Source organism: Ambystoma mexicanum, chromosome 1q (genome assembly GCF_040938575.1).
Source record: "Ambystoma mexicanum isolate Mex_15411 chromosome 1q, UKY_AmexF1_1, whole genome shotgun sequence".
Taxonomy (NCBI): domain Eukaryota; kingdom Metazoa; phylum Chordata; class Amphibia; order Caudata; family Ambystomatidae; genus Ambystoma; species Ambystoma mexicanum.
In genome coordinates, this window is record NC_090922.1 from 591854510 (window position 1) to 591868408 (window position 13899).

Consider the following 13899-nt stretch of genomic DNA (forward strand, 5'->3'; position numbering starts at 1 on the left):
AGAGCGGGCTGCTTCTTCAACATCCTGGGGGAGGAGCCCCATCTCTGGGGCCCAAAAGAAAATCTCACGCCTGCCTCCCAGAAGCCCTAGACCTTATGTAAACGAGGGGAGTCCTCAGGCAAAGGCAGACTCTGCCTGCCTTTTGGCCAATGTCACATGGCCTGCGGTCTGGAGAAATTTGCATACCCACAATCCCCTGCCAGGTTTCATGACTTTGGATGGGATTGCTTGCAAATAAAGTCATTCTGCCACGGGTTCGGAGCCCGATAGCATTCTCCATTCGCTTCATCTCAAAAAGCGTCATCGTGTGCACTGCTTCACTAAGTCACCCTGAGCTAGTGAGGTGTTGCATTTTTTGCGGCCGCAGTCGGGGCCACCAGAGCGCATACTCTGGTTTCTCTTCAAACCGAATAAATCTTTCGCCTTTTACTAAAGATTTCCGTGGAGAGGAACATTAAAGAGTTTCACTCAATTTTTTGAAGCCCTGCCAAGTGCAGGGTTACCTATGCTGGTTAAAAAAAAAAAGAAACGGAGCAAATGAAAGCGCAAAGCCTGCTTTTCAGCTGTTGGCTTGCACCCCCCAGCTGTCAGTCAGCCTTTGCAGGGGTCCTCGCAGCACAGCCAGGCTGATGCCTTGCAGTGGTAGCCAGAGGGGGGAGCCTTTAGCTAATGCTTGCTGCTGTCGCCACCTGCTGGTGAGCCAGCAGAGGCTGGCTCCAAGCTAGCATCCAGGAGGATATGGCCCCAGTGGGCAGGGGTTTGGGCCCGGGCCCCGATCGGCTGACGAACGCCTGACAAACGCCGTTCTTTGCCCGCTGGCAGCCCAGGAGGCCCAGCACCCGTGCAAGACAGGGTGAGGGCGGAAAATGATCCCTGTGTCCTGAGAAAGGAGAGAGCGGGCTGCTTCTTCAACATCCTGGGGGAGGAGCCCCATCTCTGGGGCCCAAAAGAAAATCTCACGCCTGCCTCCCAGAAGCCCTAGACCTTATGTAAACGAGGGGAGTCCTCAGGCAAAGGCAGACTCTGCCTGCCTTTTGGCCAATGTCACATGGCCTGCGGTCTGGAGAAATTTGCATACCCACAATCCCCTGCCAGGTTTCATGACTTTGGATGGGATTGCTTGCAAATAAAGTCATTCTGCCACGGGTTCGGAGCCCGATAGCATTCTCCATTCGCTTCATCTCAAAAAGCGTCATCGTGTGCACTGCTTCACTAAGTCACCCTGAGCTAGTGAGGTGTTGCATTTTTTGCGGCCGCAGTCGGGGCCACTAGAGCGCATACTCTGGTTTCTCTTCAAACCGAATAAATCTTTCGCCTTTTACTAAAGATTTCCGTGGAGAGGAACATTAAAGAGTTTCACTCAATTTTTTGAAGCCCTGCCAAGTGCAGGGTTACCTATGCTGGTTAAAAAAAAAAAGAAACAGAGCAAATGAAAGCGCAAAGCCTGCTTTTCAGCTGTTGGCTTGCACCCCCAGCTGTCAGTCAGCCTTTGCAGGGGTCCTCGCAGCACAGCCAGGCTGATGCCTTGCAGTGGTAGCCAGAGGGGGGAGCCTTTAGCTAATGCTTGCTGCTGTCGCCACCTGCTGGTGAGCCAGCAGAGGCTGGCTCCAAGCTAGCATCCAGGAGGATATGGCCCCAGTGGGCAGGGGTTTGGGCCCGGGCCCCGATCGGCTGACGAACGCCTGACAAACGCCGTTCTTTGCCCGCTGGCAGCCCAGGAGGCCCAGCACCCGTGCAAGACAGGGTGAGGGCGGAAAATGACCCCTGTGTCCTGAGAAAGGAGAGAGCGGGCTGCTTCTTCAACATCCTGGGGGAGGAGCCCCATCTCTGGGGCCCAAAAGAAAATCTCACGCCTGCCTCCCAGAAGCCCTAGACCTTATGTAAACGAGGGGAGTCCTCAGGCAAAGGCAGACTCTGCCTGGCTTTTGGCCAATGTCACATGGCCTGCGGTCTGGAGAAATTTGCATACCCACAATCCCCTGCCAGGTTTCATGACTTTGGATGGGATTGCTTGCAAATAAAGTCATTCTGCCACGGGTTCGGAGCCCGATAGCAGTCTCCATTCGCTTCATCTCAAAAAGCGTCATCGTGTCCACTGCTTCACTAAGTCACCCTGAGCTAGTGAGGTGTTGCATTTTTTGCGGCCGCAGTCGGGGCCACCAGAGCGCATACTCTGGTTTCTCTTCAAACCGAATAAATCTTTCGCCTTTTACTAAAGATTTCCGTGGAGAGGAACATTAAAGAGTTTCACTCAATTTTTTGAAGCCCTGCCAAGTGCAGGGTTACCTATGCTGGTTAAAAAAAAAAAGAAACAGAGCAAATGAAAGCGCAAAGCCTGCTTTTCAGCTGTTGGCTTGCACCCCCCAGCTGTCAGTCAGCCTTTGCAGGGGTCCTCGCAGCACAGCCAGGCTGATGCCTTGCAGTGGTAGCCAGAGGGGGGAGCCTTTAGCTAATGCTTGCTGCTGTCGCCACCTGCTGGTGAGCCAGCAGAGGCTGGCTCCAAGCTAGCATCCAGGAGGATATGGCCCCAGTGGGCAGTGGTTTGGGCCCGGGCCCCGATCGGCTGACGAACGCCTGACAAACGCCGTTCTTTGCCCGCTGGCAGCCCAGGAGGCCCAGCACCCGTGCAAGACAGGGTGAGGGCGGAAAATGATCCCTGTGTCCTGAGAAAGGAGAGAGCGGGCTGCTTCTTCAACATCCTGGGGGAGGAGCCCCATCTCTGGGGCCCAAAAGAAAATCTCACGCCTGCCTCCCAGAAGCCCTAGACCTTATGTAAACGAGGGGAGTCCTCAGGCAAAGGCAGACTCTGCCTGCCTTTTGGCCAATGTCACATGGCCTGCGGTCTGGAGAAATTTGCATACCCACAATCCCCTGCCAGGTTTCATGACTTTGGATGGGATTGCTTGCAAATAAAGTCATTCTGCCACGGGTTCGGAGCCCGATAGCATTCTCCATTCGCTTCATCTCAAAAAGCGTCATCGTGTGCACTGCTTCACTAAGTCACCCTGAGCTAGTGAGGTGTTGCATTTTTTGCGGCGCAGTCGGGGCCACTAGAGCGCATACTCTGGTTTCTCTTCAAACCGAATAAATCTTTCGCCTTTTACTAAAGATTTCCGTGGAGAGGAACATTAAAGAGTTTCACTCAATTTTTTGAAGCCCTGCCAAGTGCAGGGTTACCTATGCTGGTTAAAAAAAAAAAGAAACAGAGCAAATGAAAGCGCAAAGCCTGCTTTTCAGCTGTTGGCTTGCACCCCCCAGCTGTCAGTCAGCCTTTGCAGGGGTCCTCGCAGCACAGCCAGGCTGATGCCTTGCAGTGGTAGCCAGAGGGGGGAGCCTTTAGCTAATGCTTGCTGCTGTCGCCACCTGCTGGTGAGCCAGCAGAGGCTGGCTCCAAGCTAGCATCCAGGAGGATATGGCCCCAGTGGGCAGGGGTTTGGGCCCGGGCCCCGATCGGCTGACGAACGCCTGACAAACGCCGTTCTTTGCCCGCTGGCAGCCCAGGAGGCCCAGCACCCGTGCAAGACAGGGTGAGGGCGGAAAATGACCCCTGTGTCCTGAGAAAGGAGAGAGCGGGCTGCTTCTTCAACATCCTGGGGGAGGAGCCCCATCTCTGGGGCCCAAAAGAAAATCTCACGCCTGCCTCCCAGAAGCCCTAGACCTTATGTAAACGAGGGGAGTCCTCAGGCAAAGGCAGACTCTGCCTGCCTTTTGGCCAATGTCACATGGCCTGCGGTCTGGAGAAATTTGCATACCCACAATCCCCTGCCAGGTTTCATGACTTTGGATGGGATTGCTTGCAAATAAAGTCATTCTGCCACGGGTTCGGAGCCCGATAGCATTCTCCATTCGCTTCATCTCAAAAAGCGTCATCGTGTGCACTGCTTCACTAAGTCACCCTGAGCTAGTGAGGTGTTGCATTTTTTGCGGCCGCAGTCGGGGCCACTAGAGCGCATACTCTGGTTTCTCTTCAAACCGAATAAATCTTTCGCCTTTTACTAAAGATTTCCGTGGAGAGGAACATTAAAGAGTTTCACTCAATTTTTTGAAGCCCTGCCAAGTGCAGGGTTACCTATGCTGGTTAAAAAAAAAAAGAAACAGAGCAAATGAAAGCGCAAAGCCTGCTTTTCAGCTGTTGGCTTGCACCCCCCAGCTGTCAGTCAGCCTTTGCAGGGGTCCTCGCAGCACAGCCAGGCTGATGCCTTGCAGTGGTAGCCAGAGGGGGGAGCCTTTAGCTAATGCTTGCTGCTGTCGCCACCTGCTGGTGAGCCAGCAGAGGCTGGCTCCAAGCTAGCATCCAGGAGGATATGGCCCCAGTGGGCAGGGGTTTGGGCCCGGGCCCCGATCGGCTGACGAACGCCTGACAAACGCCGTTCTTTGCCCGCTGGCAGCCCAGGAGGCCCAGCACCCGTGCAAGACAGGGTGAGGGCGGAAAATGACCCCTGTGTCCTGAGAAAGGAGAGAGCGGGCTGCTTCTTCAACATCCTGGGGGAGGAGCCCCATCTCTGGGGCCCAAAAGAAAATCTCACGCCTGCCTCCCAGAAGCCCTAGACCTTATGTAAACGAGGGGAGTCCTCAGGCAAAGGCAGACTCTGCCTGCCTTTTGGCCAATGTCACATGGCCTGCGGTCTGGAGAAATTTGCATACCCACAATCCCCTGCCAGGTTTCATGACTTTGGATGGGATTGCTTGCAAATAAAGTCATTCTGCCACGGGTTCGGAGCCCGATAGCATTCTCCATTCGCTTCATCTCAAAAAGCGTCATCGTGTGCACTGCTTCACTAAGTCACCCTGAGCTAGTGAGGTGTTGCATTTTTTGCGGCCGCAGTCGGGGCCACTAGAGCGCATACTCTGGTTTCTCTTCAAACCGAATAAATCTTTCGCCTTTTACTAAAGATTTCCGTGGAGAGGAACATTAAAGAGTTTCACTCAATTTTTTGAAGCCCTGCCAAGTGCAGGGTTACCTATGCTGGTTAAAAAAAAAAAGAAACAGAGCAAATGAAAGCGCAAAGCCTGCTTTTCAGCTGTTGGCTTGCACCCCCCAGCTGTCAGTCAGCCTTTGCAGGGGTCCTCGCAGCACAGCCAGGCTGATGCCTTGCAGTGGTAGCCAGAGGGGGGAGCCTTTAGCTAATGCTTGCTGCTGTCGCCACCTGCTGGTGAGCCAGCAGAGGCTGGCTCCAAGCTAGCATCCAGGAGGATATGGCCCCAGTGGGCAGGGGTTTGGGCCCGGGCCCCGATCGGCTGACGAACGCCTGACAAACGCCGTTCTTTGCCCGCTGGCAGCCCAGGAGGCCCAGCACCCGTGCAAGACAGGGTGAGGGCGGAAAATGATCCCTGTGTCCTGAGAAAGGAGAGAGCGGGCTGCTTCTTCAACATCCTGGGGGAGGAGCCCCATCTCTGGGGCCCAAAAGAAAATCTCACGCCTGCCTCCCAGAAGCCCTAGACCTTATGTAAACGAGGGGAGTCCTCAGGCAAAGGCAGACTCTGCCTGCCTTTTGGCCAATGTCACATGGCCTGCGGTCTGGAGAAATTTGCATACCCACAATCCCCTGCCAGGTTTCATGACTTTGGATGGGATTGCTTGCAAATAAAGTCATTCTGCCACGGGTTCGGAGCCCGATAGCATTCTCCATTCGCTTCATCTCAAAAAGCGTCATCGTGTGCACTGCTTCACTAAGTCACCCTGAGCTAGTGAGGTGTTGCATTTTTTGCGGCCGCAGTCGGGGCCACTAGAGCGCATACTCTGGTTTCTCTTCAAACCGAATAAATCTTTCGCCTTTTACTAAAGATTTCCGTGGAGAGGAACATTAAAGAGTTTCACTCAATTTTTTGAAGCCCTGCCAAGTGCAGGGTTACCTATGCTGGTTAAAAAAAAAAAGAAACAGAGCAAATGAAAGCGCAAAGCCTGCTTTTCAGCTGTTGGCTTGCACCCCCCAGCTGTCAGTCAGCCTTTGCAGGGGTCCTCGCAGCACAGCCAGGCTGATGCCTTGCAGTGGTAGCCAGAGGGGGGAGCCTTTAGCTAATGCTTGCTGCTGTCGCCACCTGCTGGTGAGCCAGCAGAGGCTGGCTCCAAGCTAGCATCCAGGAGGATATGGCCCCAGTGGGCAGGGGTTTGGGCCCGGGCCCCGATCGGCTGACGAACGCCTGACAAACGCCGTTCTTTGCCCGCTGGCAGCCCAGGAGGCCCAGCACCCGTGCAAGACAGGGTGAGGGCGGAAAATGACCCCTGTGTCCTGAGAAAGGAGAGAGCGGGCTGCTTCTTCAACATCCTGGGGGAGGAGCCCCATCTCTGGGGCCCAAAAGAAAATCTCACGCCTGCCTCCCAGAAGCCCTAGACCTTATGTAAACGAGGGGAGTCCTCAGGCAAAGGCAGACTCTGCCTGCCTTTTGGCCAATGTCACATGGCCTGCGGTCTGGAGAAATTTGCATACCCACAATCCCCTGCCAGGTTTCATGACTTTGGATGGGATTGCTTGCAAATAAAGTCATTCTGCCACGGGTTCGGAGCCCGATAGCATTCTCCATTCGCTTCATCTCAAAAAGCGTCATCGTGTGCACTGCTTCACTAAGTCACCCTGAGCTAGTGAGGTGTTGCATTTTTTGCGGCCGCAGTCGGGGCCACCAGAGCGCATACTCTGGTTTCTCTTCAAACCGAATAAATCTTTCGCCTTTTACTAAAGATTTCCGTGGAGAGGAACATTAAAGAGTTTCACTCAATTTTTTGAAGCCCTGCCAAGTGCAGGGTTACCTATGCTGGTTAAAAAAAAAAAGAAACAGAGCAAATGAAAGCGCAAAGCCTGCTTTTCAGCTGTTGGCTTGCACCCCCCAGCTGTCAGTCAGCCTTTGCAGGGGTCCTCGCAGCACAGCCAGGCTGATGCCTTGCAGTGGTAGCCAGAGGGGGGAGCCTTTAGCTAATGCTTGCTGCTGTCGCCACCTGCTGGTGAGCCAGCAGAGGCTGGCTCCAAGCTAGCATCCAGGAGGATATGGCCCCAGTGGGCAGGGGTTTGGGCCCGGGCCCCGATCGGCTGACGAACGCCTGACAAACGCCGTTCTTTGCCCGCTGGCAGCCCAGGAGGCCCAGCACCCGTGCAAGACAGGGTGAGGGCGGAAAATGACCCCTGTGTCCTGAGAAAGGAGAGAGCGGGCTGCTTCTTCAACATCCTGGGGGAGGAGCCCCATCTCTGTGGCCCAAAAGAAAATCTCACGCCTGCCTCCCAGAAGCCCTAGACCTTATGTAAACGAGGGGAGTCCTCAGGCAAAGGCAGACTCTGCCTGCCTTTTGGCCAATGTCACATGGCCTGCGGTCTGGAGAAATTTGCATACCCACAATCCCCTGCCAGGTTTCATGACTTTGGATGGGATTGCTTGCAAATAAAGTCATTCTGCCACGGGTTCGGAGCCCGATAGCATTCTCCATTCGCTTCATCTCAAAAAGCGTCATCGTGTGCACTGCTTCACTAAGTCACCCTGAGCTAGTGAGGTGTTGCATTTTTTGCGGCCGCAGTCGGGGCCACCAGAGCGCATACTCTGGTTTCTCTTCAAACCGAATAAATCTTTCGCCTTTTACTAAAGATTTCCGTGGAGAGGAACATTAAAGAGTTTCACTCAATTTTTTGAAGCCCTGCCAAGTGCAGGGTTACCTATGCTGGTTAAAAAAAAAAAGAAACAGAGCAAATGAAAGCGCAAAGCCTGCTTTTCAGCTGTTGGCTTGCACCCCCCAGCTGTCAGTCAGCCTTTGCAGGGGTCCTCGCAGCACAGCCAGGCTGATGCCTTGCAGTGGTAGCCAGAGGGGGGAGCCTTTAGCTAATGCTTGCTGCTGTCGCCACCTGCTGGTGAGCCAGCAGAGGCTGGCTCCAAGCTAGCATCCAGGAGGATATGGCCCCAGTGGGCAGGGGTTTGGGCCCGGGCCCCGATCGGCTGACGAACGCCTGACAAACGCCGTTCTTTGCCCGCTGGCAGCCCAGGAGGCCCAGCACCCGTGCAAGACAGGGTGAGGGCGGAAAATGATCCCTGTGTCCTGAGAAAGGAGAGAGCGGGCTGCTTCTTCAACATCCTGGGGGAGGAGCCCCATCTCTGGGGCCCAAAAGAAAATCTCACGCCTGCCTCCCAGAAGCCCTAGACCTTATGTAAACGAGGGGAGTCCTCAGGCAAAGGCAGACTCTGCCTGCCTTTTGGCCAATGTCACATGGCCTGCGGTCTGGAGAAATTTGCATACCCACAATCCCCTGCCAGGTTTCATGACTTTGGATGGGATTGCTTGCAAATAAAGTCATTCTGCCACGGGTTCGGAGCCCGATAGCATTCTCCATTCGCTTCATCTCAAAAAGCGTCATCGTGTGCACTGCTTCACTAAGTCACCCTGAGCTAGTGAGGTGTTGCATTTTTTGCGGCCGCAGTCGGGGCCACTAGAGCGCATACTCTGGTTTCTCTTCAAACCGAATAAATCTTTCGCCTTTTACTAAAGATTTCCGTGGAGAGGAACATTAAAGAGTTTCACTCAATTTTTTGAAGCCCTGCCAAGTGCAGGGTTACCTATGCTGGTTAAAAAAAAAAAGAAACAGAGCAAATGAAAGCGCAAAGCCTGCTTTTCAGCTGTTGGCTTGCACCCCCCAGCTGTCAGTCAGCCTTTGCAGGGGTCCTCGCAGCACAGCCAGGCTGATGCCTTGCAGTGGTAGCCAGAGGGGGGAGCTTTTAGCTAATGCTTGCTGCTGTCGCCACCTGCTGGTGAGCCAGCAGAGGCTGGCTCCAAGCTAGCATCCAGGAGGATATGGCCCCAGTGGGCAGGGGTTTGGGCCCGGGCCCCGATCGGCTGACGAACGCCTGACAAACGCCGTTCTTTGCCCGCTGGCAGCCCAGGAGGCCCAGCACCCGTGCAAGACAGGGTGAGGGCGGAAAATGACCCCTGTGTCCTGAGAAAGGAGAGAGCGGGCTGCTTCTTCAACATCCTGGGGGAGGAGCCCCATCTCTGGGGCCCAAAAGAAAATCTCACGCCTGCCTCCCAGAAGCCCTAGACCTTATGTAAACGAGGGGAGTCCTCAGGCAAAGGCAGACTCTGCCTGCCTTTTGGCCAATGTCACATGGCCTGCGGTCTGGAGAAATTTGCATACCCACAATCCCCTGCCAGGTTTCATGACTTTGGATGGGATTGCTTGCAAATAAAGTCATTCTGCCACGGGTTCGGAGCCCGATAGCATTCTCCATTCGCTTCATCTCAAAAAGCGTCATCGTGTGCACTGCTTCACTAAGTCACCCTGAGCTAGTGAGGTGTTGCATTTTTTGCGGCCGCAGTCGGGGCCACCAGAGCGCATACTCTGGTTTCTCTTCAAACCGAATAAATCTTTCGCCTTTTACTAAAGATTTCCGTGGAGAGGAACATTAAAGAGTTTCACTCAATTTTTTGAAGCCCTGCCAAGTGCAGGGTTACCTATGCTGGTTAAAAAAAAAAAGAAACAGAGCAAATGAAAGCGCAAAGCCTGCTTTTCAGCTGTTGGCTTGCACCCCCCAGCTGTCAGTCAGCCTTTGCAGGGGTCCTCGCAGCACAGCCAGGCTGATGCCTTGCAGTGGTAGCCAGAGGGGGGAGCTTTTAGCTAATGCTTGCTGCTGTCGCCACCTGCTGGTGAGCCAGCAGAGGCTGGCTCCAAGCTAGCATCCAGGAGGATATGGCCCCAGTGGGCAGGGGTTTGGGCCCGGGCCCCGATCGGCTGACGAACGCCTGACAAACGCCGTTCTTTGCCCGCTGGCAGCCCAGGAGGCCCAGCACCCGTGCAAGACAGGGTGAGGGCGGAAAATGACCCCTGTGTCCTGAGAAAGGAGAGAGCGGGCTGCTTCTTCAACATCCTGGGGGAGGAGCCCCATCTCTGGGGCCCAAAAGAAAATCTCACGCCTGCCTCCCAGAAGCCCTAGACCTTATGTAAACGAGGGGAGTCCTCAGGCAAAGGCAGACTCTGCCTGCCTTTTGGCCAATGTCACATGGCCTGCGGTCTGGAGAAATTTGCATACCCACAATCCCCTGCCAGGTTTCATGACTTTGGATGGGATTGCTTGCAAATAAAGTCATTCTGCCACGGGTTCGGAGCCCGATAGCATTCTCCATTCGCTTCATCTCAAAAAGCGTCATCGTGTGCACTGCTTCACTAAGTCACCCTGAGCTAGTGAGGTGTTGCATTTTTTGCGGCCGCAGTCGGGGCCACCAGAGCGCATACTCTGGTTTCTCTTCAAACCGAATAAATCTTTCGCCTTTTACTAAAGATTTCCGTGGAGAGGAACATTAAAGAGTTTCACTCAATTTTTTGAAGCCCTGCCAAGTGCAGGGTTACCTATGCTGGTTAAAAAAAAAAAGAAACAGAGCAAATGAAAGCGCAAAGCCTGCTTTTCAGCTGTTGGCTTGCACCCCCCAGCTGTCAGTCAGCCTTTGCAGGGGTCCTCGCAGCACAGCCAGGCTGATGCCTTGCAGTGGTAGCCAGAGGGGGGAGCCTTTAGCTAATGCTTGCTGCTGTCGCCACCTGCTGGTGAGCCAGCAGAGGCTGGCTCCAAGCTAGCATCCAGGAGGATATGGCCCCAGTGGGCAGGGGTTTGGGCCCGGGCCCCGATCGGCTGACGAACGCCTGACAAACGCCGTTCTTTGCCCGCTGGCAGCCCAGGAGGCCCAGCACCCGTGCAAGACAGGGTGAGGGCGGAAAATGATCCCTGTGTCCTGAGAAAGGAGAGAGCGGGCTGCTTCTTCAACATCCTGGGGGAGGAGCCCCATCTCTGGGGCCCAAAAGAAAATCTCACGCCTGCCTCCCAGAAGCCCTAGACCTTATGTAAACGAGGGGAGTCCTCAGGCAAAGGCAGACTCTGCCTGCCTTTTGGCCAATGTCACATGGCCTGCGGTCTGGAGAAATTTGCATACCCACAATCCCCTGCCAGGTTTCATGACTTTGGATGGGATTGCTTGCAAATAAAGTCATTCTGCCACGGGTTCGGAGCCCGATAGCATTCTCCATTCGCTTCATCTCAAAAAGCGTCATCGTGTGCACTGCTTCACTAAGTCACCCTGAGCTAGTGAGGTGTTGCATTTTTTGCGGCCGCAGTCGGGGCCACTAGAGCGCATACTCTGGTTTCTCTTCAAACCGAATAAATCTTTTGCCTTTTACTAAAGATTTCCGTGGAGAGGAACATTAAAGAGTTTCACTCAATTTTTTGAAGCCCTGCCAAGTGCAGGGTTACCTATGCTGGTTAAAAAAAAAAAGAAACAGAGCAAATGAAAGCGCAAAGCCTGCTTTTCAGCTGTTGGCTTGCACCCCCCAGCTGTCAGTCAGCCTTTGCAGGGGTCCTCGCAGCACAGCCAGGCTGATGCCTTGCAGTGGTAGCCAGAGGGGGGAGCCTTTAGCTAATGCTTGCTGCTGTCGCCACCTGCTGGTGAGCCAGCAGAGGCTGGCTGCAAGCTAGCATCCAGGAGGATATGGCCCCAGTGGGCAGGGGTTTGGGCCCGGGCCCCGATCGGCTGATGAACGCCTGACAAACGCCGTTCTTTGCCCGCTGGCAGCCCAGGAGGCCCAGCACCCGTGCAAGACAGGGTGAGGGCGGAAAATGACCCCTGTGTCCTGAGAAAGGAGAGAGCGGGCTGCTTCTTCAACATCCTGGGGGAGGAGCCCCATCTCTGGGGCCCAAAAGAAAATCTCACGCCTGCCTCCCAGAAGCCCTAGACCTTATGTAAACGAGGGGAGTCCTCAGGCAAAGGCAGACTCTGCCTGCCTTTTGGCCAATGTCACATGGCCTGCGGTCTGGAGAAATTTGCATACCCACAATCCCCTGCCAGGTTTCATGACTTTGGATGGGATTGCTTGCAAATAAAGTCATTCTGCCACGGGTTCGGAGCCCGATAGCATTCTCCATTCGCTTCATCTCAAAAAGCGTCATCGTGTGCACTGCTTCACTAAGTCACCCTGAGCTAGTGAGGTGTTGCATTTTTTGCGGCCGCAGTCGGGGCCACCAGAGCGCATACTCTGGTTTCTCTTCAAACCGAATAAATCTTTCGCCTTTTACTAAAGATTTCCGTGGAGAGGAACATTAAAGAGTTTCACTCAATTTTTTGAAGCCCTGCCAAGTGCAGGGTTACCTATGCTGGTTAAAAAAAAAAAGAAACAGAGCAAATGAAAGCGCAAAGCCTGCTTTTCAGCTGTTGGCTTGCACCCCCCAGCTGTCAGTCAGCCTTTGCAGGGGTCCTCGCAGCACAGCCAGGCTGATGCCTTGCAGTGGTAGCCAGAGGGGGGAGCCTTTAGCTAATGCTTGCTGCTGTCGCCACCTGCTGGTGAGCCAGCAGAGGCTGGCTCCAAGCTAGCATCCAGGAGGATATGGCCCCAGTGGGCAGGGGTTTGGGCCCGGGCCCCGATCGGCTGACGAACGCCTGACAAACGCCGTTCTTTGCCCGCTGGCAGCCCAGGAGGCCCAGCACCCGTGCAAGACAGGGTGAGGGCGGAAAATGATCCCTGTGTCCTGAGAAAGGAGAGAGCGGGCTGCTTCTTCAACATCCTGGGGGAGGAGCCCCATCTCTGGGGCCCAAAAGAAAATCTCACGCCTGCCTCCCAGAAGCCCTAGACCTTATGTAAACGAGGGGAGTCCTCAGGCAAAGGCAGACTCTGCCTGCCTTTTGGCCAATGTCACATGGCCTGCGGTCTGGAGAAATTTGCATACCCACAATCCCCTGCCAGGTTTCATGACTTTGGATGGGATTGCTTGCAAATAAAGTCATTCTGCCACGGGTTCGGAGCCCGATAGCATTCTCCATTCGCTTCATCTCAAAAAGCGTCATCGTGTGCACTGCTTCACTAAGTCACCCTGAGCTAGTGAGGTGTTGCATTTTTTGCGGCCGCAGTCGGGGCCACTAGAGCGCATACTCTGGTTTCTCTTCAAACCGAATAAATCTTTCGCCTTTTACTAAAGATTTCCGTGGAGAGGAACATTAAAGAGTTTCACTCAATTTTTTGAAGCCCTGCCAAGTGCAGGGTTACCTATGCTGGTTAAAAAAAAAAAGAAACAGAGCAAATGAAAGCGCAAAGCCTGCTTTTCAGCTGTTGGCTTGCACCCCCCAGCTGTCAGTCAGCCTTTGCAGGGGTCCTCGCAGCACAGCCAGGCTGATGCCTTGCAGTGGTAGCCAGAGGGGGGAGCCTTTAGCTAATGCTTGCTGCTGTCGCCACCTGCTGGTGAGCCAGCAGAGGCTGGCTCCAAGCTAGCATCCAGGAGGATATGGCCCCAGTGGGCAGGGGTTTGGGCCCGGGCCCCGATCGGCTGACGAACGCCTGACAAACGCCGTTCTTTGCCCGCTGGCAGCCCAGGAGGCCCAGCACCCGTGCAAGACAGGGTGAGGGCGGAAAATGACCCCTGTGTCCTGAGAAAGGAGAGAGCGGGCTGCTTCTTCGACATCCTGGGGGAGGAGCCCCATCTCTGGGGCCCAAAAGAAAATCTCACGCCTGCCTCCCAGAAGCCCTAGACCTTATGTAAACGAGGGGAGTCCTCAGGCAAAGGCAGACTCTGCCTGCCTTTTGGCCAATGTCACATGGCCTGCGGTCTGGAGAAATTTGCATACCCACAATCCCCTGCCAGGTTTCATGACTTTGGATGGGATTGCTTGCAAATAAAGTCATTCTGCCACGGGTTCGGAGCCCGATAGCATTCTCCATTCGCTTCATCTCAAAAAGCGTCATCGTGTGCACTGCTTCACTAAGTCACCCTGAGCTAGTGAGGTGTTGCATTTTTTGCGGCCGCAGTCGGGGCCACTAGAGCGCATACTCTGGTTTCTCTTCAAACCGAATAAATCTTTCGCCTTTTACTAAAGATTTCCGTGGAGAGGAACATTAAAGAGTTTCACTCAATTTTTTGAAGCCCTGCCAAGTGCAGGGTTACCTATGCTGGTTAAAAAAA

General features: G+C 54.3%; 16 non-coding genes across 16 annotated transcripts; all 16 read left to right on the forward strand.

The window, feature by feature from the left end:
* The first annotated feature begins 385 nt into the window (after positions 1-385).
* On the forward strand, positions 386-501 carry LOC138565593 (U5 spliceosomal RNA). The gene has a single exon (XR_011301428.1). It is a non-coding gene; the product is annotated as a U5 spliceosomal RNA (small nuclear RNA).
* Positions 502-1277: 776 nt separating this feature from the next.
* On the forward strand, positions 1278-1393 carry LOC138565594 (U5 spliceosomal RNA). Its single transcript, XR_011301429.1, has one exon. It is a non-coding gene; the product is annotated as a U5 spliceosomal RNA (small nuclear RNA).
* Positions 1394-2168: 775 nt separating this feature from the next.
* On the forward strand, positions 2169-2284 carry LOC138565595 (U5 spliceosomal RNA). Its single transcript, XR_011301430.1, has one exon. It is a non-coding gene; the product is annotated as a U5 spliceosomal RNA (small nuclear RNA).
* Positions 2285-3059: 775 nt separating this feature from the next.
* Positions 3060-3175, forward strand: LOC138565597 (U5 spliceosomal RNA). The gene has a single exon (XR_011301431.1). It is a non-coding gene; the product is annotated as a U5 spliceosomal RNA (small nuclear RNA).
* Positions 3176-3951: 776 nt separating this feature from the next.
* Positions 3952-4067, forward strand: LOC138565598 (U5 spliceosomal RNA). The gene has a single exon (XR_011301432.1). It is a non-coding gene; the product is annotated as a U5 spliceosomal RNA (small nuclear RNA).
* A 776-nt stretch (positions 4068-4843) lies between these two features.
* Positions 4844-4959, forward strand: LOC138565599 (U5 spliceosomal RNA). The gene has a single exon (XR_011301433.1). It is a non-coding gene; the product is annotated as a U5 spliceosomal RNA (small nuclear RNA).
* Positions 4960-5735: 776 nt separating this feature from the next.
* Positions 5736-5851, forward strand: LOC138565600 (U5 spliceosomal RNA). Its single transcript, XR_011301434.1, has one exon. It is a non-coding gene; the product is annotated as a U5 spliceosomal RNA (small nuclear RNA).
* Positions 5852-6627: 776 nt separating this feature from the next.
* LOC138565601 (U5 spliceosomal RNA) lies at positions 6628-6743 on the forward strand. Its single transcript, XR_011301435.1, has one exon. It is a non-coding gene; the product is annotated as a U5 spliceosomal RNA (small nuclear RNA).
* A 776-nt stretch (positions 6744-7519) lies between these two features.
* On the forward strand, positions 7520-7635 carry LOC138565603 (U5 spliceosomal RNA). The gene has a single exon (XR_011301437.1). It is a non-coding gene; the product is annotated as a U5 spliceosomal RNA (small nuclear RNA).
* Positions 7636-8411: 776 nt separating this feature from the next.
* Positions 8412-8527, forward strand: LOC138565604 (U5 spliceosomal RNA). Its single transcript, XR_011301438.1, has one exon. It is a non-coding gene; the product is annotated as a U5 spliceosomal RNA (small nuclear RNA).
* Positions 8528-9303: 776 nt separating this feature from the next.
* On the forward strand, positions 9304-9419 carry LOC138565605 (U5 spliceosomal RNA). The gene has a single exon (XR_011301439.1). It is a non-coding gene; the product is annotated as a U5 spliceosomal RNA (small nuclear RNA).
* A 776-nt stretch (positions 9420-10195) lies between these two features.
* LOC138565606 (U5 spliceosomal RNA) lies at positions 10196-10311 on the forward strand. The gene has a single exon (XR_011301440.1). It is a non-coding gene; the product is annotated as a U5 spliceosomal RNA (small nuclear RNA).
* Positions 10312-11087: 776 nt separating this feature from the next.
* On the forward strand, positions 11088-11203 carry LOC138564910 (U5 spliceosomal RNA). The gene has a single exon (XR_011300835.1). It is a non-coding gene; the product is annotated as a U5 spliceosomal RNA (small nuclear RNA).
* A 776-nt stretch (positions 11204-11979) lies between these two features.
* Positions 11980-12095, forward strand: LOC138565607 (U5 spliceosomal RNA). The gene has a single exon (XR_011301441.1). It is a non-coding gene; the product is annotated as a U5 spliceosomal RNA (small nuclear RNA).
* Positions 12096-12871: 776 nt separating this feature from the next.
* Positions 12872-12987, forward strand: LOC138565608 (U5 spliceosomal RNA). Its single transcript, XR_011301442.1, has one exon. It is a non-coding gene; the product is annotated as a U5 spliceosomal RNA (small nuclear RNA).
* A 776-nt stretch (positions 12988-13763) lies between these two features.
* Positions 13764-13879, forward strand: LOC138565609 (U5 spliceosomal RNA). Its single transcript, XR_011301443.1, has one exon. It is a non-coding gene; the product is annotated as a U5 spliceosomal RNA (small nuclear RNA).
* Positions 13880-13899: the final 20 nt, after the last annotated feature.